We start from the raw sequence: 27,863 nt of genomic DNA on the forward strand, positions 1-27,863 counted from the left end.
ACAGGGAAAAAAAAAAAAAGTTTGCGCAACTCTGAAAAATGAAAGAAAAATGGAAGTGGTTCAGACTCGATCATCTCAAGTATCCCTCCGCCGATAGCCCTGAAACTCTGCATAACTGACATCTGTCAGGCAGGTGATTCCACCTGCCTTAATATTTTGTCCCAGCTTTACACATAAAAACCTTCCCCGTCAGGACTGTACTGAAATCAATATCACACTGCCTCAAATCAAAACCTTTAGGTCATTTCCCACCTATTAACCAGGATGTGGTCATTAAATTGTTTATTTTAAAAACAAATTTATTAGGGATATTAGAGCCTTTGTTATTGCATAATCCATCAACTGTGCCTGTACTATTTCCTTAGTCTCTAATTTGAGTGATGACATAAATAATGGCTTTTGTGGATTTCTCTAGATGTTCTCTTTTCTATACAGAGGTACACATGGGTTACATTAAAGTATTTCTAGTCTGTAAGAGTCTCACTTGAACAAAATTTCATTACTCCACACAATGCTTTAACTATGTGCTCCAGTTTCAAGTGCTACTGCTCGAGACCATTGGTTCTTCTCTAGTTACTAGTACTTCGGTGATCACTGGACCTTTTAAATTGATGACTGCCATAAGAAATTAGACCACACATTTCTTGATTAAATTTAAATTTTCAATTTTTAAATTTTCAATTCAATTTAAAAGAATGGGAAATGGATCGGTCACTGAATTAAAACCTGCCAAATATTTAGGACACATCTGCACACCATGCTCAAGGCAGGCTGGACAACCTGTTGCAAAAGGAGGTGCAGTTACCTAAAAACTGGCACAGCTCATTTTGCTTTGGCTTCACCCTGTTTTGCACATCTGAACACTGCAGATACTATAGTCTTCAGTTTCTTCCAGTTTGAGTCAATTCTTACCAATGGCTCATTAGACCAATTTTGTGTCCCAAACATTGCAGAGGCATTGCAGACCTCCCTCCTCCATTTGCCCAGAACTCTCACTGGTTTATATTTGTTTAGAATCATAGAATGGTTTGGGTTAGAAGGGACCTTAAAGGTCATCTAGTTCCAGCCCCCCTGCCATGGGCAGAGACACCTTCCACCGGATCATACTGCTTGAAAATTAGGCTAAACTTAGGCTAAAATTCAGAGAACAACCTGTGCTGGACATGCTGCAGAGCACGGTACCCTGACCTTGGAGATGGTGGTATCAAAAGTGGGCATAAGGTGAAACTAATTGGTCTAGATGCTGCCCTGGCTCCCCACGTCATTTGCTCACCATCTTGACAGTGATGTGGTTCATGAGTGAGGATCTCTCACGTAACCTCTTGGACCAGGCTTGTGTCCCCACTGCAGCACTGGGACCTGTTTATTGCCTAGAGGGGTGCCAGGGCTGCTTTTGGTGCTCCCAGCTCCTCAACTGGCAGGAAGGGGTTCTGTAAGGACTCCATCCTGTGCCATCTCAGCTGCAATGTCTCTATGTCCAGGACAATGCTGTTTGATAGACTCCATCCTCTTGCTCAGCCCTATGCTTGCTGCTGGTTCCATCAAAGGGAAGGAACAAATGAATATATCAGGGAGCACCACAGGAACAACAAGCTCCCCAGGGGAGTGCCCAGAGTTTGTGGGGAGCCCTGGCTGAGTAGAAACAAAACAGAGGAAGAGACTATTTCTCAGGGCTGCAATAACTGATGGGAGGTGCTGAAATTAGATGATGAATGTTACTGCTTGGACTAGCTGGGAAATGGCAACCTCTCAGTGTAAATGTGGGTCTATTAAAGAGGAAAGTCACCCTTCAGGGACTGCGGCAGGCGAGGTGGGGGAGAAGAAAGGGAGCTGAACTTTCAAAGCGGGAGGTTGAGCTGTGGCCTGTATTTTCTTCTCTACCCACACTGCAGTGCTTATTTGCTGCTGGGGCTTATTAATTTTTCACTTATGCCATGCTAAAAATAGTTAATTATTGAAAATGCATATCTGTCTGATGGTGAAAGGCTGTCTCTTCCAAACAGGTGACTGGTTCAGATAACCCCAGAAGGCACTTCTGCTCTTCTAGACCCTTGATCAAAATTTCTTTTTTAATTTGAAAAGAACAGAGGTGATTAAAACTGAAAATTATGGTGAGTCTAATGAAAGCTTCCTCCCTCCTTCCCCAAGAGCTCGTGTAATGGGATGATGTTTCTTCCCTTCCTTTCTTTCCCTCTTTCTTTCCCTCTTTCTTTCTTTCTCTTTCTTTTCTTTCTTTCTTTCTTTCTTTCTTTCTTTCTTTCTTTCTTTCTTTCTTTCTTTCTTTCTTTCTTTCTTTCTTTTCTTTCTTTCTTTCTTTCTTTCCCTCCTCCTTTCTTTCTTTCCCACCTTCTTTCTTCCTTTCTCTTTTTTTTTTTTTTTTTTCCCCCAAATGAATATTTTCAATGTATACATCACGCTGGTCCTTTGATTTAAAAAAAAAAAAAAAATCAGATGTAGAGATTTTGCTGTAACAATAGAGTGAATGTGTGTGGATAATATTACTCACAGTACTGGTGAGAGTTCAAAGGCTGGAATGTCCAGACTAAATACACAGCAGAAAGATCAGTTCTTTAACATTTCAATTAGACAGAAACATGAAACAACAGGCTAGCGACTTCAGCTTTTCTAAATTAAACAGTTTGACACTGCACAGAACACACATCGAAATTCATTATGCCTTCATAGCTTAAAATCTCCTCCTGTTGAAATAGTGGTGGGAGTCATTCGTCAAACACAGGAGTTGCTTTATAAATATAGCAGGTCCTATCCTTACCTGGAGGAGGAGGCTATCCTTCGCATGGAAAAATCTAGATCAAGAGCCTCTTTGGAAGAAACAGATCCCCAAAGATCCTGCTGTGCTGGGGAAGGACTGGAGCCCTGCCTGTCCTGGGCAAGCTGTGGGATCAGCAGAAAGGGAACACAGCCCACGCAGAGACATTATCCTTGCCTCTGCTCCATATCGCTGTCATCCCTGTGGTACCTGCTGCCTCTGCTACATGATGGGAATGGACATATATGGCTGTATCTGGCCAGCACATGACCTGGTGCAGAGAGCAGGGTGTGCTCACACCTGCCCAGTCTGCTCCCGTCCCCTTTCCCACTGTGGTTCACACCTGGGCCCACGGGGACCAGGAAACAAGGAGGGCCTTCCAATGGGGTGCCCGCATCTCCTTCCTTTGGGGAAGGAAACCAGCACAGGGCATCAGCTGGGTGGGAGACAAGGGACTTCCTGTCTACCCTGGTTTTATTCATTTCTTACTGCGGTGTTTTTCTTACAGCAAGCCACTGCCCGAGCAGCACCAAGAACACAACCCCCATGGACAATGTGCAGGATTTGACCCTTTGTGCAGATGAATTCCTCACCCATCTCCGATTGCAGGGTTGCCAGCACACACCTTCTTACTCGCCACCCCAGCTTTGACCAGAGTGACATAGCATAGTATGACCACTCTAATAAGAAAAAAGGTTAAAATGTTTGTCTAAGGAATCATAGGGAAATCTCCTACTATGTCCAGGTCAGCAATATAACTGGCTGTGTTACTAATTAAATGTCCAGTGTGTGTGTCTCAGGAATAATTGCCAATAAAGCTTCTGCACTGTGTCAGCTCAGTTTCACATACTCCTCTGACATGTTTGCAGTGGCAACTGAAACATTATAGCTCCCTGAGAAAATATTTCTGTTATAAGGTATACACACAAACATACACAGTCTGAGAATTGCTTTCATATTGGAAACAGGATCATGGAGTCTGCAAGAGGAAGGAACAGTGATGGAAAGAGAATATATCTTTGCTTTTAAAACAGGGTATCTAGAAATTACTCAATTATCCCAAGAGAATAAGTTATCAATTACTATAATTGTTATTTTATGAGCCCTACTCATGGACCTGCAGTCTTCGTCCCTAAGTTTCCAATCTCAGCATAAACAAGTGGATGATAGATAGCTACAGAGAAAAGGGAACTAAAAAGGGAGAAAAAAGACAACACTGGCCATCTTAATAAGCCAGAGTTTTAGCTCTCTGTAAGTCTTGAGGATATTTTGTAGATATCACAAAAAGGACTTCTGAGGATGCACATGAAGAACAGCAAAGAGAAGCCACTGAGATGTGTAAAGGAAGTTCCTTCCCTATTGCAAGGTATAGCAAGGGAGAAAGAAGGAAGATATTTGCTTCAAAAATTAAATGTTTTAACAACCAGACAGTGGAAGTTGACTAATGTCATCTCCTTCCTTTATGCAAAACATTCATAAGTCCATTCCAGTTCTTGAAGATGTATTGGCCATCCATCATCTAGAGAAACCATATCCAGCTGCACAGATGGTTCACACATTACTTTAGCCATTGTCTATTTTTCAGGGTCTATGCCTAGTAACCCTAGCTTCACGGCATTATTTTGGCTCCCAAACATGTTGAATCAGAGAATTATCTAATGACAAACAGTGACAAATAAATGTCAAAGAACTCTTATTCTCATAGGACTATGGGTATTTAGCTTTGCCAAATCTTAATTTTCTCTTTTCAGTAGCCTCTCAGGAATACTGAGGCAAATTTGAGCATGTGGTCATAGAGCTCCACAGGGTTTAAGTCAAGATGTTAGAAATGGTCTCATTTCAGGCTTCCTGGTTTTCACCACAGCTGAGAAATGGGCAGCCATATCACTCCATGCAGGAGCCAGTACTCACACAACACCTGGCCAACTACTCCTGCCATGGGTCTTGTTTCTAGAGGATATCAGACTGACAAGACTCAATGTCCTCCAGATGTAGTGTAAATCCATTTCTTCAGATGTGCCGTTTCCCAAAGAACACCACTGCCTCATACACCAAAAAAACATAAATGAGACTCTGAGGAATTAAGAGAAGATTACAAAAGAAAAGGATATTTTTGTTAATGATTCCCAAATGATAGACCAAGCACTGACTAGCCAAGTGTATTACCTCTTCACCTATTGTATGACACTCCAGCTCGATGGAGAGACTAAACAAACAGGGGCAGGAAAGCTTAAGTTCCCCGTGCTGACACCAAAACGACAACAATTATTCACAGCATCATGTCAGCACCCCTATTCTGTTTCCTCTTCAGGAGGAACCAGAGATAATAACACTGGCTTAAATATTCTACCAGGTAATGTTGATATGAATTGGTTTTCCAGTCATGCAAGTCACTAACCACTACGTTTTATCACAGCGTTCTCCCCACTCCCCAGATTTTGACTCATGTGCTCCATCAGACTATCCCCTAAACCTCTCACCTCTTTCTGCTATGGCAGTTATCTACAGCAAAACGAAGGTCACTCATCCTACTAGCACGGTAAAATTAAAAGTTGAGTTCAGCTTGCTATAATGCTCCTACAGAAAGTAACAACTGTTGAAACAAAAATGGAACCGGAGCTAATTCAGCGTTTAGAAGTAACCACACTTCAGCTTCACACTCTCACATATTTCACTGTCTCTTGTCATCCATATCAGACAGATACCTAACTATATTTGCCAGAGTACTCTTATGTGGTACATAGCCCATGCTATAGTCAAAGCCATCTGCTCAGACATATTCTCCTGAAGAACTGAGACTGGAGAATGAGAATAGGCAATTAAAAGCAATTCTGTGAGCAAAATTTGCTTTTTAACCTGACCCTTCACAAAAATGATGAGACAAGGATGGGAGTGAGGTATTATCTTGTATTTCTTACTTTAAAAGAAGCCAAGTTTTGATCCCACCATACCAAGCCTATTTCTAACAAGACCCACTGTGATCGTCCACACTGACTAGTGCTCGCTCGATAGCACATTGGCTTCACTTGGACCATGCCCATAAGTAAAAGCTTGAAACATCCACCCCCCAGAATAGCTTTAGTTAGCACTGGAGATCAAGAAGTGGGCACAGAGAAGCAAGTTTATGCTAGCCAAGGCACTTCAATTTTCAAATCTAGATCTTCTTGGGGGAAAACTAAGGGACTGTGCAAGGACAGATGTGAAGTCCTGGAATTTGAATCTAATCTTGTCAGATGCCCTATTACAATTTAGTGAGACACATTAATGTGAACAAATGTGATCAGTCTGGCAGCACTCTCATGCAAGCAGAAATGCTAGTTTCACAGGAATAATTAATAGCCCTTTTCTGCCACTGGGCTAAACAAAGAGAAAAGAAAAAGAACAGGATGAGACGAAAAGAAGATACAAGATAGATGAAGAGGATACAAATGTGAGTTTGATAATGACAGATTTCTATAAGGACCTACATTGAAGAAGAGACAGAGAGCAACTAAACAGAGAGGGTAACGTAAAATTAGTCTAAACAGGATTTTGATTGACCAAGAAGAAAAATGCAGGGGGAAATCCAACAACAATGACCTGAAGAGTATTTAGAAATTCCAAACCAAAAGGCATGGGTTTGTGAGTGCTTTCCTAGATGTCCAGCCTGAGACTGAACCAACCAGCAAAAGAAGAGAGAAACAGAAAATATTACTGAGCAATGCCTTCAGTTAGCCATCTGCCAACAGCAGTCTAACAAAGAACTGACTTTCTCAGCTCCGTGATGCATGTGAAATTCATTGGGTAAAGTCTTCCATATGTACATGCGCTCCTCTCCCCCAACTAATCAGCTCTTCTAAAATAAATCAATGAGGTCCATTCTCACTCTCTAACTGAGAGATTCCCATTAGACCCACAGCATCCTGCTCCCCACCGCACCTGTGCCAGACTGGTAAGTGCCCAGTTTCACAGGGAGCAGAGGGGGCCAGTGCCTCAGGCTGAGCTAAGGTACAGCAAGCTCCAAAGCCTCCAAACGAGCTCTTACAGCCAGGTTATAAACTTCTGAAAAATATGAGTTCATAATGAAAATACTAACACACCAAATCCTGTAATACTCACATTTACTGTATGAGCTTTATATTATCCCATAAAAATAAATAAAACACATCAGCTATCATATAACCATGGGGATTTCTTCTTGGTTTTTTTGCTCAGATCACTGTTTTGCATACAGAGGAAAGGGGTGATTTTTGTTTTATCTTACAGTTTAATGTTTTTCTCTTCCTTTTTTGAACAGACTTTTGCTGTGATGTCTGTAATCCAGCTCCCAGGCTACATAGTTTCTTCTGATATACTGTGATCAAGTCCCAACTGGTTGGTCTAGTTTCTTCACACATATCTCTTTAGATAAAGCCTTTGCAGGAGAGAGAAGATAGAGTTGCCACAAGCCTTGGATTTGGCTAGTTTATCTTGCACCCTACTCCACTTTGCTGAAGGACATTAATTGTCCTGAGGTCTCTGTGGCCTGCACATTTTTTTCCATTTTTTTCCCCTCTATTACCCTCCCACCAGCAGAAATCATAACCGTGCGAGCAGCAACTGCCAAAAGGCAGCAATTCATAATCAGCAGAGTGATTACAAAGGAGCCAGCAGCAATGCTGAAGTTTACAGCACTTCCTGTGCACAAAACTACGTGGTAAAAATATTTGCAGCAGAGAGTAAACAGGCTTAATGGGCTCCAGTTTAATTTCTTTTTTATAATCCTGTAGTGAGAGTATATAGTGCTTGGAAAAAGTGCTATGCTGACAGCACAGAAGATGTAAGCACTCAGCTTAGCTGCGCAGTGCATACGGCGCAGACACCAGAAAGTGTATGGCATGGACACATGATCTGCATGCCCAGGTGGCATTGGGCATTGCCCAAGGTCAACCTTGCAAGGCTGCCAGCCCGACTGCAGCAACAGCCTGACCCCCACCACTGGGAATGCCCTGTCACACCAGCTATCCAGGATATAATGGCATATTTGCATTCCTGAAAAAGAAACATGAGCAATACGAGGCCACTGAAAAGCTTCGGTGATTTTCCTACCCTTTTTTAAACAGACTGCATTTCCAGATCCCAGGCACAGAGGATGTTCTCCGTCTGGAGCTTCACATATGCAAGAGCCAATGTGTTTTTCTCTTATCCTCCCTGAGCTTCCTCAGAGCTCCCACAGCCAGGGAAAATTCCCAGCTAGGCTGGCTCCAGAGCAGACCAGCTACTGGGATGAGTAACAGGTTACAAAAGGCTAAAATCTTTGAGTGATCTACATGATTAGGGGGAAAAAGTCAGCTCATCTTCCATATCCTTTGTCCAATCCAGTCTTTACTCTGGATATAGCAGGATGTGGAGGAAAACTACTGGCACTGACAAGTGTCTATCTTCTACACAGCAGTGGAGAACCACAGAGACATACATCACTTTCCATCACTGATTTTAGTAATTGCACCCTTCCTCACTCTTTTGCCAGATGTAAAAATGAGACACACAAAATGAGACTCAAAACAAAAAAACCCAAACCCCATCCATTTATAAGGGAGTGGAAAAAAGAGATATCAAAGGGAAAAAAACAAAACACATGTTATACTCTCTGTAAAACAGATATACTTCAACTTTTCACATCTGGAAAAATATTTATTTGTCAGACAGGCTGTAAGGGGTTCCCTGTCATTTGAGCTTCTAGGGTGAAAAGACGGCAAAACCTCTCCTTTTAAACAAAAGCCTTTACCACAGTCCAGTTCTGCTTTTCTAAGAGATCAAGAACTTCATACTTTTAATCTCATGTGATAATCATGGAGCTGCTTAACTCTAAATACTGCCTAGACTGTGAGTTGAATTTGTTATGACCTCATTAACTGTTCAGGGCTGTCTTAACATCCTAGCCAGGTGATGGTGAAGAGAGTTCCTGATGCAGTGGAACAGTCCTGGTCTAATTTTTCCTAAGGCAATGTGGAGGGATTGGGTGCCTCTTTCATCAAGTCTTGTAAATACAGACGCCTTCTCAATTGTCTTTTGCATTTCATACTTAGGGAAAATGGCCTTGTCCTTAGAAGTCGGCAGGGATGGTGGCTGGTCTGCCTCAGTTTACCTGGGAGCAGAGGGAAGCGACAAGAAAATTCTCAGTCTGGTAAAGATAATAATCCAAGCAAATGTTCAGCCTCATGAGCTAGAAAAGACAGTTGATACACTCTTGGATCTTTCATCGCAAATACTTCCCATTGCTGGAGACAAAATGCCAGAAGGACCTCTTCCAAAAGCTAACTTGTATCCCAGGGGCCACTGGAAGAGGAGTGGCCCACAGTGGCTGTCACTTCCAGGGAGACAATCCTGGGGAAAAGTCACAGGCTGGATTGTTAACCCTAAATGTCCCATGGGCTTTAGTTTTGTGACCTGAAACAGAATCAGTGTATGACATTTCCTGCTGCACCACCAAGATCTGGACATTTAGCTACAACAGGGGACATTAGATACAGCAAGAGGAGAACTTCACCTTCAACACCTTTGAAGGAAAATAAAACCACAGGAAAAAAAGCAGACTTGGAAAAAATCATAGAATCATAGAGTGGTTTCAGTTGGAAGGGAACTTAGAGATCACTTAGTTCCAACCCCCCTGCCATGGGCAGGGACACCTTCCACCAGATCAGGTTGCCCATCCAACCTGGCCTTGAACACTTCTAGGGAGGGGGCAGCCACAACTTCTCTGGGAAACCTGTTCCAGTGCCTCACCACCCTCACAGTGAAGAATTTCTTCCTTATATCTAAACTGTATCTATCTTCTTTCAGTTTGAAACCATTACCTCTTGTCCTGTCACTACACTCCCTGATAAAGTCCCTCCCCATCTTTCCTGTAGCCTCCTTTAAGTACTAGAAGGCTGCTCTAAGGTCTCCGCAGAGCCTTCTCTTCTCCAGGCTGAACAACTCCAACTCTCTCAGCCTGTCCTCATAAGGAAGCTGCTCCAGCCCCCTGATCATCTTCATGACCCTACTCTGGACTCACTCCAACAGGTCCATGTCCTTCTTATCTTGGGGGCCCCAGAGCTGAATGCAGTACTCCAGGTGGGGTCTCACAAGAGCAGAGTAGAGGGGGAGAATCCCCTCTCTCAACCTGCTGGCCACACTTCTCTTGATGCAGCCCAGGATATGGTTGGCTTTCTGGGCTGCGAGCTCAAATTGCTGGCTCACAGTCAGTTTTCCATCCACTAATACCCCCAACTCCTTCTCCACAGGGCTGCTCTCTGTCCACTCATCACCCAGCCTGTATTTGTGCATGGGATTGCCTTGGCCCACGTGCAGGACCTTGCACTTGGCCTTGTTGAATTCCATGAGGTTTGCACGGGCCCACCTCTCCAACCTGTCAAGGTCCCTCTGGATGGCACATCCCTTCCCTCCAGCGTGTCGACCGCACCACAGAGCTTGGTATTGTTGGAAAACTTGCTGAGGGTGCACTCAATCCCACTGTCCATGTCACCAACAAAGATGTTAAACAGCGCCGGTCCCAACACCGACCCCTGAGGAACGCCATGTGTCACTGCTCTCCACTTGGACATCGATCCATTGACTCCAGTTCTGAGTGCGACCATCCAGTCATTTCCTTATCCACCAAATGGTCCATCCATCAAATCCATATCTCTCCAATTTAGAGACAAGGATGTCATGTGGGACAGTGTCAAATGCTTTGCACAAGTCCAGGTAGATGACGTCAGTTGCTTTTCCCTTATCCACCAAAGCTGTAACCCCATTGTAGAAGGTCACCAAACTTGTCAGGCACGATTTGCCCTTAGTGAAACTATGTTGGCTGTCACCAATCACGTCTTTTTTTCCATGTGACCTAGCAGTTTCCAGAAGGATCTGCTCCATGTTCTTTCTGGGCACAGAGGTGAGACTGACTGGCTCTCCAGGTCTTCTTTTTTTTCTCTTTTTAAAAATGGGAGTTATGTTTCCCCTTTTCCAGTCAGTGGGAACTTCACCAGACTGCCAGGACTTCTCAAATACTATGGATAGTGGCTTAGACACATCATCCACCAGTTTCCTCAGGACCCACAGATGCATGTCATCAGGTCCCATGGACTTGTGCACCTTCAGGTTCCTTAAGATGGTCTCGAACCTGATCTTCTCCTACAGTGGGCAGTTCTTTCTTCTCCCAGTCCCCAGCTTCGCCTTCTGCATCTTGGGCAGTGTGAAGACTGAGGCAAAAAATTGAATACCTCAGCCTTCTCCATATCCTGGGTAACCAGGTCTCCCATTTCCTTTCAGAGAGGGCCCACATTTTCCCTAATCTTCCTTTTATAACCAACATACCTATAGAAGCTTTTCTTGTTGCTCTTGACGTCCCAAGCCAGATTTAATTCTATGAGGGCTTTGGCTTTCCTAACCCTGGCTGCTCAGACAATTTCTCTGAATTCCTCCCAGCCTATCTGTCCTTGCTTCCACCCTCTGTAGGCTTCCTTTTTGTGTTTGAGCTTGTCCAGGAGCTCCTTGTTCATCAATGCAGGCCTCCTGGCGTTCTTACCTGACTTCCTCTTTGTCAGACGCATCGCTTGGAGGAGGTGATCCTCGAATATTAACCAGCTTTCTTGGGCCCTTCTTCCCTCCAGGGCTTTATCCCATGCTACTCTGACAAGCGGGTCCCTGAAGAAGCTGAAGTCTGCTGTCCTGAAGACCAGGGTAGCGAGCTTGCTGTGCACCCTCCTCGCTGCCTTAAGGATCTCAAACTCGCACCATTTCATTGTTAGTACAGCCAAGGCTGCCCTTGAGCTTCAGGTCAAATGGTCAAAGTAAAGCATCCACCACATGAGGATTCACTCAAGAAAAGGCATTTTGGAATCAATGAAAAGGCCATCAGAAGCACTTTGCTTCTCAAAGCAGGGTTTCAAAAAAGAATTGCATGTGATAGACATGACATAGGTATACTGTATGGGTACTGCAAGAGCTACAAGTCTCCATTTTTCAATGTTTTCAGAGAATATATATCTGCAATGTAAATGAGAATGTGGACAAGTCTTGACAAAGAGCTTAGATTTTTCTTTTAGACTTTAACTTTCATAAAGTTGAGATATCTGTGTTTACAGATGTGGAAGGTGTCTGCAGGATCAGGTCACTATGGTTTGTATAAATCTTTTTACCAGTTTCGTACTGCTTTAGTTTTGCATTCACAAATTGCTACTTCCTAATGAAAATAGCATGAGGACCAATTCTTTTTATTGTTGACCAGTGCAGGCCATCTTCAAAACATGAGCCCAGCTTTACTCAGAAACTCAGCCTGACCTGGGGAGATTTCAAATGACAACCATAGAATGAGCCCCATGACTGACATCAGAGTGAAAAGCACTCTATAGCTCATGAGGTGTTGACAATAACTCTGAAGGTACATAACCTTGATGACATCCTGGGTTGTTTCTCTGAATGGCTCACAGCTTTCAGCTGCCACCTAAAGGAGAAATGGACTGTATTTTCATTTCCCTTGGTAGAGGAGAGAGTCCTGCAGAGAGGTGACATGAATGAGGCAAACGCTAACGGAAAAAAAAAAAAAAAAGAGATCTGTTAGAAATTTCTAAGCCACATTGCAGAAAAATAATTCCACCATCTGTTCAAGAACTTCTCAGACTGCACTGTCCAATCTGGACCTAAATTATTTCTTGCAAAGATCCAAACATGGATCTGCAGTGTGGTGAATCTAAGTGCTGTGCAGACAGACCCAGCCGCACCAGAAGAATATGACTCAGGATGTCTTCATCATCTACCCAGGTAAGTTTTTAAACAACTAACTTTTCTGACGTGCTGTAATAAAGATCTGCAAAAGGAAGAGCACCAGCAAGGCAGATAAAGAATTTTATTTCAGAGACATTGCCTGAGAATAATTTAAAATCCTAAATGAAGGGATTCCAGAACTCTGTGAATTATGATTCACATCACAACCTCTATCATCAGGCACAGTTCAGGGTGATAAGAAGTTGATTAAGGAGTGCCCACTTTTAAGACACCATAGAAGCTGAATTAATTCACATACAGGGTTGTTTCTTCAATTCACACCTGTAGTCATTGGTGAAGTAAATAGAGAAAGCTATGAGCTTCTGTTTTGGGGCAGGAAGGGGATAAGATTGCTCCATTTGAAAATTTCTATATGCTTTGGCCTAATACCTAAAACAGCAGTCATGACATGCTGCATACTTTTCTACTGAATGAGGGAAGGGATAGTAGAAACATCCTAGCCCACAGCACCCCAATTCTGGCTGCATACAGGTCTTTCTGTACTGCTCCACTGTCTAGAGAGTAACAGGACAGAGGGAATTATGAACAGGATAAAGGTAGTAATTACAGTAAAATACCAGCATTTTTTAAGGTAAGTGTCTGCACTTAGGAAGAAAAAGTCTTGGGTTTCGAAGACTCTATTGCAGGCTTTTTAAACTGCATACAATAATACTGAGAAAATATCATGCTGAAGATGTTCTGCAAATTTCTTTGGGAAGATTTTATGCAGCAGTTGACAGATATTATATGCATGTATGTTTGTGTTCTATACAAAAATTCCCATGCTGTAGTATTCTGTTATGAGAGCTCATGAGAATGTGGTGGAGTGGTGAACACTCATCCATCACCACCCCATGGACTACTCAGAAGTCCATTTATTTATGACAAGGTAGAATCATTTTGCTGTTTTCTAGCTAGTAGCAAAAAAATGGAACTACATGGTATACATATATTTGTAGCCCTACATTTTTAAAAATGTTAAGTTAGATGTTCAGTGTGAGAAACTTTTATAAAAGTTACTTCATCTTTCCCTCAGAGTTGCATGTCTACTCTGTCTTCTCAAAAGCAGATCCTTTCTGAATTTTTTGGAGGGAATCCAAATCATCTCTTTCAACGTGTAGGACCAAAATCCAGACAACTGAGGACAATTTCATTCTGTTGCCTCTTCAGCATCACATTTTTCTCAGAGAAATGGAAAAATCAAACTAATTTACACTGAACTACACCAACATCATTATTATTATTAAGTTTAAGGAGGAACACATAAAAAAGAGAGAAGACTCTACAAAAGCTACAAATTTTGTATCCACTCAGAAAAAAAAAAAAAAAGCTAAACTCTATCATGATAATTACTTATGATCGGAGATTTTTCTTCATCAGGAAATCTATTACCATACTCACTATTTGCCTTTTGGCTCAGGTAATTTTCTTTTAATTTCCTAAAAACAATAATCTTTCCAAACTTCTTATTTGTTCTGGCAATTAACTTCAGCCTATTTATTTTTCTTCACATTTATATACCTAAGGTAAAAAGACCTTTGAGAGGCAGATCTTGTTTTCCAGGGTCTTTTGGAGGTTATAACAGTAAATTACAGATTCTAAACTAAAACGCATATAAGAAAGTAACAGAACTTGGAGAGTGGCACACTTAAAAATATTAGCAGCTAAGGACATAATAAAAATTAATAATGAAAAAGGCACAAGATGTTGTGATGCGTCCTCAAGGCTGGTTTTCTGATTTCAGAAGCAGCCAATATTGAATGCTCTGGAGAGCAGGGCAATTCATCTATTTCCACAGTACTTTACTAGAAAGCAAATGTTGGCCTGACCCCAGCTGGTGATTAGGTTATACTGAGGAGTCGGAGGATTGATAGCCCCTGTCATTTTAAATTAGCACTAAATGTAGTTGAGGATGTTATTCTTATTTGGGTAAATATTGCATTCTTTTTGCAAATCATCTATATTAAGGTATTTGTCTCATAAAATAGATTGAGGTCCACTATTAAACTGTGTGCAATATAAAAAATAGTGCATGTAAATCATTTTTACAAGTGTTGCCTTTAACTTTCATCAGTAAGAGCTCTTGACAGGCTATTCAAGATTTTCCAAGCCTCTATCAATTCCTATCGTTTTCTTTCTTCCCCCTTCCATGCTAAATAGACAAGACTTCTGATCTAACACCAGAAAATGACAAAAAGCATTCATCTGGTTTGTGTTTGGAGTCTGTAACATCCTTCACAGAGTTTTCTCTTTTGTTGGAAGATTTACTGTTATTTTACATTTCTCCAAAATAAATTATGCCAAATATAATGTACACATAGATATTTCTCCAAGAATATATCAATCCATCTAATTTTACTTGTGAATGTTAAATACTTTGGAATAGCTTCTTCACAGGGTGTGCAGGGGGGGTATTGTTAGCATTTTCCAGCCATCAGCCTTGTTTTATTTAAGTTTTGTTTTATTTAATTTTGTTATTCTGAGTAACTGTAGAGAATTGTATTCCTCTTCATCAGCTTGCTCATATCACCGCAGCATGGGCAAAGCATTAGGAGAGCTTTTGTCCAGTTGTGCTAAGCGCAAAAATCACGACCCCAGGAATGAGATAATTCTTTACCCAGGAAGGACAAATGCCCATTAGAGACTTTTTGGGTGCATTTTCTGTGACCGGAGTGTCCCCAGCTCACCCTCAGCTACAGGTCCGGCACATCTTTCCTAGTGACTTAAAAGGAAATATATCGCTTTACTGTGACTGGCTACACTAGCATTTAGCTTTTGCTCTAATACAATCCCAGAGAAAATGCTCAATTTTAAGCACTAGAATAATTCCATTGACTTCGGCAGAGCTATTTGTATGCTTAGAAGAAAGTATGTATATAAGTGTTTTGTCGTATTTTGACAATAATGGGCAGTCACTGAGGCATTAGATGATGTAGATTAAATATATAAGCCACTCATCTTCCACCAACTTCCTTCTCTTGCAGACAATTTAAAATTTTGTGGCTGATGCACGGGAGATGGGAAAATACAATGAGGAAAATGTCACGCGTCTCCTCAGAATTGCTAAATATCTTGAGCTAGCTTTTCCTATTATATTTGCCCCTTCAGAAACATGAGGCCTACTAATTAAGCAAGGACTGGAGACTTGTCAAGATTATGAGAGTACCGCTGTGACATAACCATAATTCTTGATGACATTTCACTTTTCCCATCCAGAAAAATCTATCACACTTTCTGAGATGTGACCTTCATCTTGTTAAATGAATACTATAGCAAAGAGCTCGTTTGACCTCTTACCTGCCCTCCCCTCTCCACCCTCTGCCTGGCCTTAGCCAGTTTGTCAAGCTTGTTTGCTTCATACTAATTAGCTTGATTTCTTTGGCTATTTCTACTTAGCACACTACCTTTGTTTTGTCTCTCTTTTCGCTTTGCATGAAGCTCTTTGGACCACACTCTTTCTCCTTTACAACTATCTAACTTGCCCATCAGATTGCCCTCTTTTTTTCTTCAACCTCAGTGTGAATCTCCTTATTTAGCCACATCTTTGTCGTTTCTTGGTATATTCCTTGCTAGCAGAGGAGCAGTCCACACGGTTTTCTTTCTCTAGTCTTTAATTCTTGGGGTTTGCTGTTCTCTTAGCCCCACACCTCAGCCCATTTGATTTTTACGACCATGTAGCTCATCCTCTGGAGAGATGCAAGTCTGACTCCAGCATCTTTTTGTTCTCCTTCTCCTCATTTAGCATTCATTTTTGCTGCAATCTCAGACCTAATGAGATTGTGATCAATGCTTCTCAAGTTGCCCCCTGCCTACATGTCTTCAATCATACCTTGGCTGTATAATCTACTATGCTCTTCTTTCTGTCAATTGGTGAACGTATATAGTTAATGTTAAAAGCAATCTGGAACCACAAAACAAAGCTTTATTTTCCCCTCCACTTAATAAAATGGAATCTACCTTGGTAATTAAAGAAGTTCCTTTGCATCCTTTCTCATGTGAATGCTGTGATTTATGTGTTTATTTTTTTTGTGGAGTCACTTTAGAATCCAGCTCTTTCTATTTTGGAAACTCAATACATTCCAGCTTTCAGCCTACCCGAGGAAAAAAGCAAAACAAGTATGACAAAATACCCTTTCACACACAATTATCTACCAGGCAATCACTATCCCATAATATTATCTCACAAAATAACCAGCTCTCAGGGAACATTAGCTTATCCCTGTAACGTTTGTGTGTATGTCTTTCTTTCAGAAGTTATCCTGGGTTTCACAGGTGGTAGGGGGCACCTTGGGATGCCGTGGTTGGTTACCATTGTAATTAACTAAATTTAATCAGCGTTTGAATAAAGGGCTGGAGCAGACACGAAGGTGCTGTGACGCCAAGTGAAAACACTGAGCCTCCTTTCTGCCAGGTGAAAACCCAAGGCTAGAGCTCCTTGAGCTATACTGATTTACAGCAGCGTAGGGCTTCTCTGCTTTGCCAGTGTTCAGAAGTGTCTTCACCTGATTTGTTGACTGTGATGATAAACTGTCTTCCTTCAAAAGAAACTAAGGTGAAAATCATGTCCACACCTTTGGCTCAGCCAAAGGCTCCCATTTAACTTCCAGAAGAGAAAACTTGGGATTTCTCTAACCCAGTCATAAACAAATGAATTTTGCCCTAAGGACTGACAGCAAAAAAGATGAGTCCCGTGTCTCAAAATATTTTGAGATTTTGACTTTTTTTTTAAGCCTCACCATCTCTGCTCCATCGTGTGCCTTTTTCTTTGTACATTATTTGTCTTAGACTGGTAGCTCTTTCTGACAGCTTGTGTGTTATATTTGAATGTATTTTCCACACTGTATGAGCTATGACAACACAAATCATTCAGACAGATTACAAGGGAACAGCACAGTTCACCCTCTTTACACCACAAAACAGGGGAGAAGGGGCTGTGGCCAAGGGGAGGCTGCCAGAGCTCCCCTCCAGGGCCTCCCCTGCCCAACCTGGAGCACTGGGGCACCAGGGAGGAGCCAGCATTTCACTTCCAGGACTTCAGGGGCTTAGGGGATCCGCACAGGAGATGAAACCAATTTATGATCAGACCTCTGCACATCTGTGCCATTATGGAAAGGTAATAAATATCAGGGAAGGAAAGGATATCGCACACTCGATTTGAGAAAAACTGAAAGTCCTATGCCACAGGCCAAATATAGAACTCCATTAACCACTGTGAAGCACTGTTGATGAGGAGAGTAAAAGAACAGCCCAGGAGGAAATTAATAATTCTGTATTAAGTGCAGGGCTTGGATGGTGTTTGGTAAATAAAGCCTGGGGTCATGCATTGACTGATGGGGAAAAACAAAATATTGAATAACTACCAGTTCAGCAAACACCATCCATCCTGTGCAGGGAAAAAAGCATTTTGCCTGTGGATTAAAGAGAATATTATCACTTGATCAAAATTATATCAGAATATTATGGACACAAAGGGGTCAAATAAATTTCCACAGCAGCTTCAGTTCTTCTGATCCCTAATTTTGGGGCTCTTGACGGTTTTCTCTGAATGTAGTCCTTTTATGTATTTTCTTATGTAGTTGGTATCATTTTGTTGTTGTTGTACTAAGAAAGTTTAAAAACAAGCAGCTTACATGAACTAATGTCAGCTTCAACGTTATGCAAGTTTACTTACATTTTTAAATCTGGTTACAGCAAGGCTTGTGGGCTAATTATAGTATATTGGAGGAGGAGAACACTTGGATCTTTGTGCTGAAGGATGGAGAAAGGCTGTCTCTAGGCCTCTAATGACTTAGAGGTGTCTGGGTCAAGCATCACCTTTCTCCACCCTCATGCTGGAGGAAGGAGAGCTGGCCCAGCACTGCTTACTGAGGAGTGCAGACAGGGACCCTCTCCTTTCCTCCCACAGAGATTGTGTCCTGGTGCTCCTGCTACAGCCTCAGCTTCTGCTGCTGCTGCTCCCAGGGTGATGGCAAGAGCATGGCCCTTCTCAGTGTTCATGTTCATTCTTTCCAATACCATGAACCGTGACTCAAGTCAGGAACATAAAATTTTAAAAATTTATATCTCACCAAAAGCTCTAGCTGGAATTTTGGAAGGGGTAGAAGGGAGCACAAGGATAAGAAGAAGCAGAATTCCCTCTGTTTTGAGCCTTTTTCTTGACAAATTTCAAAGGTCTTCTGCACAAAATAGACAGCTTAGAGCTTCTAAAGATGACGATGAAAACAAAGATGACAAAGAAGAGGAAGGAGATGCATGAGGAGGAGAAGGAGGAAGAAGAGAAGAGGTTATCACAGAAAACCTTCCGGAAAGGTACACAAACAGTGTTTCACTACCTGATCCACAATTTTCATGCAATCAACAAGATTGACTGCTTAAACTGGGCTTTACAGAGACAAAATTGCACATAATAAATGACTTGTGACTGAAAATTAGAAAGACATACCATTAACGGAGAAGCCTCTGAGCTGAGTGTGGGAAGCTGATAAACAGGTGTCAAAGGTGAAAAGAGTTGGTGAAAGGAACTGAGGCAGTGCAGGGCTGAGAGCTGGGAAAGGCAGGCAAACACAAAGTCATGAAAGCAATGACAAGAAACAGAAGCCTGCCCCAGAAGAGCTGAGAAGCTCAGGGAGTAACTCAAAATTTAAGGATTCCAGGGGTTGATTTTATTATTTTACTACACGAGCAAACTCCTTGGAATTAGTAAGATTATACAAGGAACAATTTCATTCAACATAGAGATTGGAAATGACAATCAGTATAAATCTGTGCATCCTCTTTCAAAGAAGTGATCACAGAAACTAATGAAATGCAGATAAGTGCGTTAGGTTTTCCTCTTTTCATGCACCCTCTTATCCTGTCATTTAAAACTCAGAATCAATCTGAGTTACCTGAAGTGGCAATACTGTATCTTTAACGTTTGATTCATTTGTTGTGAAATATAGTCAAAATAATAATTTGAAAGGGAAATTTGAAAATGTCAGATAGTAAGTGCATATTTTACTTAGTGTTTGTTGATTTGAGGCTTTGAGGGCAACGTGGTAAATATTCGGTTTGGCTGGCACAAACTGTGCAGGAATCTAATAGAAAGCAATATTGTTGAAAATGGATATCAATTGAAAACAGAGAGCAGTGTCAACTATTCCCCACTGGGAGCAGACAACAATAAAACCAGTCAAGCATTACACAGTTGAGCCTGCCAAATGTCATTAGAGTGTAGAAAAAAGTAAAGGCACATACGAAGGGGGGGGGGAGGAAAGGCACTCGCCTTATTTATATTTTTCCACTGGACAATTTAGTAAGATAAAACTAGGCAGGGGGAAAACCCCAAAGTTTAAATTCATTATAATAGTATTGTCAGATAATTTGGGGAAACATATCATCCTATTTGGAATTAAGAAAACCAGAAAGATAAAGCAACGCAATTGAATGTCTCTCAATTGCAAAGACATCTCCCAACAATTGCACAGCAAATTACATTGGAGTTCAATTTTAAATATCTTTTTTTTTCCTAAGTCTTAATACCGAGATTATGGTATTAGGTGGAATAATTAGGAAAATTTATTTTAAGCTCTGCTGAGACAACAATTTAAAAACAAAACAAAACAAAACAAACCCACACCAAAAAACCCAAACCCACGAGGAAAAGATTTTTTTATGCATCGTCGTTAAGGGGAAGATTCAATATTTGAAGCAACCCCTGGTTAAGAGCACTGCGTCAGGAACGATGCTGCGCTCCCAGGGCTCGGCGGCCCCGGCCCCGGCCCCCGCCCCACCGCGGGCGGACAAAGGGCGGCGGCGGCGGCGTTAGGGCCTGCCCGCCGCGGGCTGCAGCTCCACCTAGTGCAGGGCCCGGGAGGGGTTGGGGCGGCCGCGGCCTGCAGCGCTCCCACACACACCGGCTGCCCGGCCTGGGTCCCGCCTGGCAGCCGCTCTCCCCCCCCTCCCCCCCCCCCCCCCCGCAGAGCCCTTCGCGGGATTTCCAAAAAAAGCCTAAATATGCCCCGTGTAGTTAAGGTACACGGACCTCACAGATCTACCAAGCTGAACGCGCGTTAAATCCAGAAGGCCCCAAAACGTCTGCTCCCAGTGCCAGGGTGCCTCTGCAGTGTACTCCCTGAGGAGCTGCAGCACCAAAAATCTTCTCGTTCAGCCCCTTACAGAAATACTGTAAAATTGCCATGTTTTAATTGCAATCCTGGCATGGAAAGAAGGGGGGAACTTCTTTGGAATTAACCCTCTCCACGACACTTGGATTTACAGGTCTTAAAAATTGTGTAATTTGAGAGTGTTTCAGCTTGGGGCTCAAATTTTGGTGTCTGTTTTTACCTGTCGTATAGATAAGCAGGTTTCTCATTTCAGATTGCTCTGGTTTTGTTACATATGCCTACACACACTTCTTGCAGGTCCAGGTTTTCCCCATTAGTTTCAGTACCAAACAACCTTCCAAACAGGAGTTTCTGACTGCAGCTTGAATTTGAATAAAGGACCTGGTGCTTGTTTGAGCAACCTCTTCAGACATATTATTTTTTACTTCTGTATTTAATGTCTGGTGATAGACACAGTCTAAAGAAAGCTTAATTCCTCTATCTGCTTCAGACAGAAAGTTCTCCCCTCTCACCTAACAGCAAAATGTGCTCCCAAGCTCATCTCCGCCCATCTCTGCCCTGCTGCAGATCCCCACCAGGGAAGATCTTCCCGTCTAAAGCTCATGCTGATCAGCTACTGCTCTTACCTGAGAGTACCTGATCTGTGACTTTTACAGTGCATTTGGGTCTTTCTGAAATGCCTGGCAGCAGATAGCGCATCACTCAGGGTATCACAGCACTGAAGTCAAATACAATCGTCACTCGAAAAGGAACTATGGTTTACACAATTCAAAGACTTTATTACGAGAAATTATAATCTCCTGAGAACTACAATATATATACATTTGCAAAGTCAGTTAGCTACGTAGTTGCACAGTAAAATCATTTAATCACAGGTCAGAATAGCTGGGTACACATTAAGCCTCTAAAGCAGAGACCAAAAATACCTTTACCATGTGTTAATGTAGTTGATAGATGAGAACTACTTCTCTGGAACTACAAGAGGCTGCATCCTGTTAAAATTCCCACATCTCCATGGCAAATTTTATTTCCTTTTGAATTCAGTTGTAAAAATTGGAAGCAAAGAAATTCGCAGGCCGAAACACTGTCTAGATAACATTAAGGGGCATGTTGCTTCCAAAGCCTTGCGTGGGTTTTAGCCACATGTCTCCCACTGATTTTAATGGGATTTGCATGGCTAAAATCCTGTGCAGTGCTTTGAAAATGTATCCCTAAGGGTCTGTCATGAATTCAAAAAGCCCAAGAAATTCTGAGTTGAAACCAAAATACAGTGTTGGCTGATTTTAAAGGCTTGTTACCACTCTCCTAATTAAAATACAGCTTAGTTTGGTAAAAGGTCTATTCTACTTTGTGTCTAGTGTATATGTGTATAATATAATTCTAGTATGTGTATAATTTAAATGGTTGTGTTATTTACACTACAAAAGAGCTGTCTTATATGTACTTTCTAATTTTCATAACACTTTCATTATACATTGGGTAGTAAGCCCCAAACAATGAACAAAATTGCTACTGTTCTTCCAATGAGCTTGTAAATGCTGTCATGTTAAGGGTGAGTTGGTTTTGTGGTACACTTACTCTACTTATCGACAGAACAGTTTGTTCCAATATGAGATTACTACATTTTTCTTTAAAATGTTTTACATAGTATTATATCATTAAGGATCAAGAAAATCAGCAACACAAATCAATACCTCACAAAATGTTGGGTTTCTGACGAATGCACAAAATTAAGGAAAGTCAATGGGAAGGCTGTTTCTCTTTCATTCTCATGCCTCACAGGAAGGATCTCAGGTCAACGTTGTCATTATATTAAGTGGCCCATGAACAGCCAGTGTGTCAGGTCAGCAGTAGCAAACCAGTGCTTCAGACTGTAAGCCAATTTCTTAATGCTTTGTATTACCATGCCCATCAAATTTGCAGGTATATTTATCTGCATTCTCAAAGCTCTAAATCTGTTCCCGCATACTCTTTCACCCACACTCGTTAGAATTGGGTAATGTTACAGCTGATAACCACCAGATAGAAAGAATGCTCTAGTCTCGTATAGCTACCAGGGTAGGCAGGCATTTTAGCATGTCCTCATTTGTCATGTTAGGTCTTCAATAGGTGGTTATGGAACACACGTAAACAAATCTGATTTTGTGTAAGGAAACAAATACACCTGAAATACTTGCCCATAAAATCAGTAAGTATAAGAAAATGCAACCCAGATTTGCAATTCTGTTCATTTCTTCTGTCAAGCTTAAAAAATCACTGAAACCATCTTTGCCACTAATACAAGGTAGAATAAGTCTTGGGAGCATTAGTTTTAAAAACAGATTCAGGAAAGAACAGGCCTTCCAGATTCTGACTCAAGCAATAGTAAAGCAGAACAACCTTTCTTGACATCATCAGTTGAACTAGCCCAATGCACAAATGCAAATCACCTCCCAGCAATCCAGTCCTTTTAAAATTTCTTATTTAATATTTTCCTACCAACAGGACTCTTAATGTATGGAAGTTACCCTGAAGGATGAATAATCCCTGGCAGGTGTTCTTTAATGAGGACTGGTTCCATAGCTCAGTGGTCCACAGACTGTAGCCCATGGCTCTGTAGTGGCCCAGAAGCCTCGGTAAGTAGTCACAAATGGTCTATAGACCATAATAAACAGAAAAATATGCAAATTTACATTGTGGCCAAGCATTCCATGCTGCTATTTTCCATGTAGTTTTTCTGATTTGCCAGGAGGAAGTTTTCAGCAAAGTGCAATTTGCACAGTTGCTCTGGACTCTTTGAAAAATGCCCTAGTAGGTTCCTCAAAGGGCACATGGCAGCTGAGGGTTAAAGGTGGTTCACTGGTCTAGAAAAGCCTTGGGGTCCATTGCCTCAGCTAATTCTGGGCAATGTATTTTCTTTGAAATCATCAACCCTTGCATTTTAACTCTGATACTCATTACCATTCTTTTTAAATACCATAAAAATTAAAGATAACAGTGCATGAACCCTGAAAGGCAATATCCTTTGGCCTCACATATGCATAAGATTTCTCCTCCTCTCTTTTTTTCTTTTCCTTTCTTCATCCCCTCTAATCTCCCTCCTCATTGATTTATCTTTGATAAACAATAATATACAAGATGCAAACTCACACAGGCAATCAAACGCACAAGTGTAAAACCATACAATAGGCAGTGTCTATGCACTGCTGTGAGTTGCCCTCTTCTTCCCTTGTTTTATTCTTAATTTGGATCTCTGAGGAATTTTTCTGTTTGCCAGAGACACATTGGACCTTTCTGACTGAACATGTTTAATTCTTCCAGGGGGAAAAAAAAAAAAAAACAAAACAAAAAAACACAACAACAAAAAACCCCAACTCTTTGATTTTGAAAAAAAATTGTAATCTGTATTGTCATCTCTGGGTCTGTCTTTGTCAGAGAGGCTGGAAGAATATGCTCTGATCAAATATTTGGGTGTGTGCTTTTCACGCTGGAGCTGAGGACCTAAGCTCCATGACATATCTTGGATAGTAGCCAAGTTTAGATCCCTAATAATTTAAAACAATAACCACCTGCTTCAAAGGGGGAAAAAAAGACATTTCCTTCTTGCTGTTCGCTAGTTTAGGATCAACAAAATCTTTTAGTGCATCAGATTGAAATGTAATAGCTGTAAGGCTGAAAATTGAAATGTTGCACTAAGCTCTTCATTGCTGCAGGTTTTTAATTTTTTTTTTTTCTCCTAAAAACATAGCCATACAATGCCTTTTCACATCTCTGGGTTAGGTACTTTGAGTCATAAGACCTGTCACTTACCATTATCAGCCCTTTGATGAGGTCTAAACAGAATGTGTGTGTTTATACACATCCGACATTAGATATGTACATTTGCAAAGTAGAAATATCTATATGTCATCTATAATATCAATGCAACTTCTACAACAGTATTTTAGACTGAAGACCATCCCAGATCAATGTGCACCCATTTCAGACCCAAGCAGATTTTAAACAGCGTGTCATCCATCTCTGAAAAAATGAATAGCCTTTTCTGACCATCATTTACAAAAGGAAAAAAGTGACTTTGCAGATGCATGAGGTGGAAGCTGGGTGAAGGCCATCCTCAGAGAGAAGCACTGCTGCTTTGGTTGCTTTTGAAGCCACACAAGCTTCCCCCAATACTATTTCACTGCAAAACCAGCACGTCTCCCATGTTTCCACCAGGACCATCAGACTCTTTTCTCACTCTCCAAGTGAAACAAGGTTTTGGTTGCCCATATCTTGAGTTTCCTTCAAAGGGTCCAACTGTCCTACAGCAACAAACAGCTGAGAAGTTGGCTTGATGTTTTATTTCAGGCCACCAGTAGGTCTCAGGAGATGTGCTGAGAAAGCATTGTGTTGTACAGGACAGGCTGGCTTCAGGTGCTTGGAAAAGTAGGAAAGTAAAGCTAGTTTTGTAGGCAAAAGAAAGAAGGAGGATTTACTGCAGCAGCCACAGGGATGGGACTGAATCTCAGCAGCGGGACACAGACCCATCTCACAGGGCAATTTCGAGATGCTGGAGGTTGGTACTGGGGGTTGGGCTGCAGCACCCTGCCTGGGGCAGGGGGGCTCAGTTACAGGTGGGGCAGCGGGACCAAGCCCTCCAGGGCAGGAGGTGCATGTGTAGCTTCTAATTAGAGGTTTCTTCCCAGATTCACTAAGGCATTGCCTGAGGACTGCCCTCACATGGCCTGCTTTACTAGAAAAAGGTCAGTCATATCTGCTACAGGAGATGGTATTTCTTCTGTGCTTCTCCAAGCAGAGTCAGAGATTCGGTTTTCTACCCAAGGGACTCCAGCTCGACACCCCCTGCACCTCCGCAGGGAAAGGGAGTTTCTCTATCTTCCCATATTTGGGCTCTGAGTTGGATAATTTTTATTTATCCTTCTAAAATTACAATATCTCCTCCCTTTACAATTCTTTAGGCAAAAATTGAGTTCTGGGGAAGGAACAAGAAAATAATACTAAAAGAGATGTCCAAAGTTGTAGGATTTGCTTCTTTTACATACTCAAAAAGTAATTTGCTGGGCAAAAAGAGGAAAAAAAAAGACTCCCCCTCCACAGAATCTAGAGGACATGCCTTAGAACTGGTCCAAAAGAAATTGTAATAAAAGAGGAGTATTTTGTGGCTTCACATTTTTGAGGGCTTTCATGAATGGTGAGAATGATTGTCTGTTCATGTAGATTCAAAGATGGGCTTTTTTTTCCTAACTGCTCCTTGAACAGCAAGTCCATATTTGACAAGTTAGAAGCATTAGAGAATAAATTCGCAGAGATGAAAATAGAATTTCCAAAAAAGTTTTCCTTAGACTTCAAAGCAGATAAAAAGGATTCAAGGAAGTTTGATCTTTATTTTATAAGTACGTACAAGAGAAGAGAGAACGAAGGCAACAGTCAAAGAAAAGTCTAGTTTAATATTTCTCTTGTGGGCATACATAATGAGAAGTGGAACGCCACAATTCCTCAGTGTTCATAGGGTAGCAATTCACTGCCATGAAATTATATCTGGCTTCTTAGAAAATTCTTTCACTTCTCTGTGCTGAGGTATGACAACTTGCTCTTGAGGCTTGCAGATGTTGAGCTGTAGTGGATGGATTATTCCTAGAAAAATTAAAACTTAACAGAGATGTAATCTTTTTCTTTCCACCTGAGAGGCAGTATATTTCCTCTAGAAAAAACTAATAGAGAAATTAATTTTTAAAGCAAAACTTTGTAAAGTCTTCCAGTTTATAAGAAGTCTGACAAAAAAGAATGGGTAAATAATATTCCTATTTGAGCAAAAGAGCATTTCAAAGTTTTAGCATTTGCAAACGTAAGTGAATGTTGACAAAATGACAAACAATGCACAGAGAGATAAGGCTACAAAAAAAATTTAGAATTAAACAGAATGCTTTCTTCTAATGTTTTATTTTAAAAACTAGATTTTATTTACAGTTCAATGTCAGGTCAGACTAATCACATCCATACTAGGAAATTAAATAACGCCAAGAAGTGTTTCCAGCCATGGTGTTCCATCATCTGTACAGTTAAACTGTCCCTGGCAGAGCTTTGGCCCAGGCCAGTAAGTATTCTTTCAAACAGGTCCTGGGCATGGTTTAGAAGCTACCGTGGGCCAGGGACCATTTCTGCTGCACTGTTTGGATATGATCACCCTGCGCAGAGGATAAGGATTTACTGATACAAGTGCAGCCTACTCTGTGCTGGTTTGCTCTAACAGCGAAGAACAGTCCTAGTTACATATAATTTGCTTGTACAAACATGACAACTTGATCTGTATCGTGCCAAAAGAAAAACCAGACAAAAAACCTCAGTGACTATAGGTGCAAGAATGTGTAATAGATTTCTAGTATACATATAAGAACACGTACATGCTCATGCATATGGTCAGTAGCTGTAGTGTGAGTTAGACAGAAGACTGAACCCAAGAGCACAAGGACTACGACTGTTACTTAACAACAAGGAACCTGTCTCCCTGGACTTAATTGACTCATTTTTTGTTCTCATTCCTATACTCAAAAGTTCAGAGATACACTCACCTGTTCAGTACCAAAACCAGCATTTTCCTCAAAGGCTTCCTGACACAGAGAGGGTTTGTCTTTGCAGATGCACGTGGAAGTGCCACATTAATTTGCCATGAATTACTTTTGAATTTTTAAAACCTCATGCAATTGTTTGTATTGGCAAAAAGAAGAAGATAATAAAGATATGTCAGCTGTATCATACCATAGACTGCTGCAAAAATCACAGGACTAGCAGTAGACAAGACAGCTTTGAACTACACCATATTGATGCAATACTGACGACGTGGACACCAGAAGCTGGAGTCAGCACCAGCTCAGGTGTTCCCAGCAATGTAGGTCCCCCTTTGTGATCAGACAGTGATCCAGAGAGTGCTCCAGTGCAAACTGGGGAGCACTGGGGCAGGCTGCTTGCACAGCAATTTTTGGTGTATGAGAGCTCGGTCCTGAAAGCACCTGAAGTAAATGTTACTCAGGTTAGTTATCCCATCAGAGTCACTCAACGAATAACGTATTCGAGGGCTGAGCTCTAATTTTGATAGCTAATTAATATCTAGTTAATGATTCTGTTGACTATAATACTTATCAAAATGCAAACATGTTTATGCATTTCAATGTATAAATTCCTTCACCAAAAGTACAGCTGAAGAAAAATGAAGAACATCCACAGTAAATCCCAGACTTCTGTCATAG

The sequence above is a fragment of the Strix uralensis genome, chromosome 1 (genome assembly GCF_047716275.1).
Source record: "Strix uralensis isolate ZFMK-TIS-50842 chromosome 1, bStrUra1, whole genome shotgun sequence".
In the NCBI taxonomy this organism is placed as follows: domain Eukaryota; kingdom Metazoa; phylum Chordata; class Aves; order Strigiformes; family Strigidae; genus Strix; species Strix uralensis.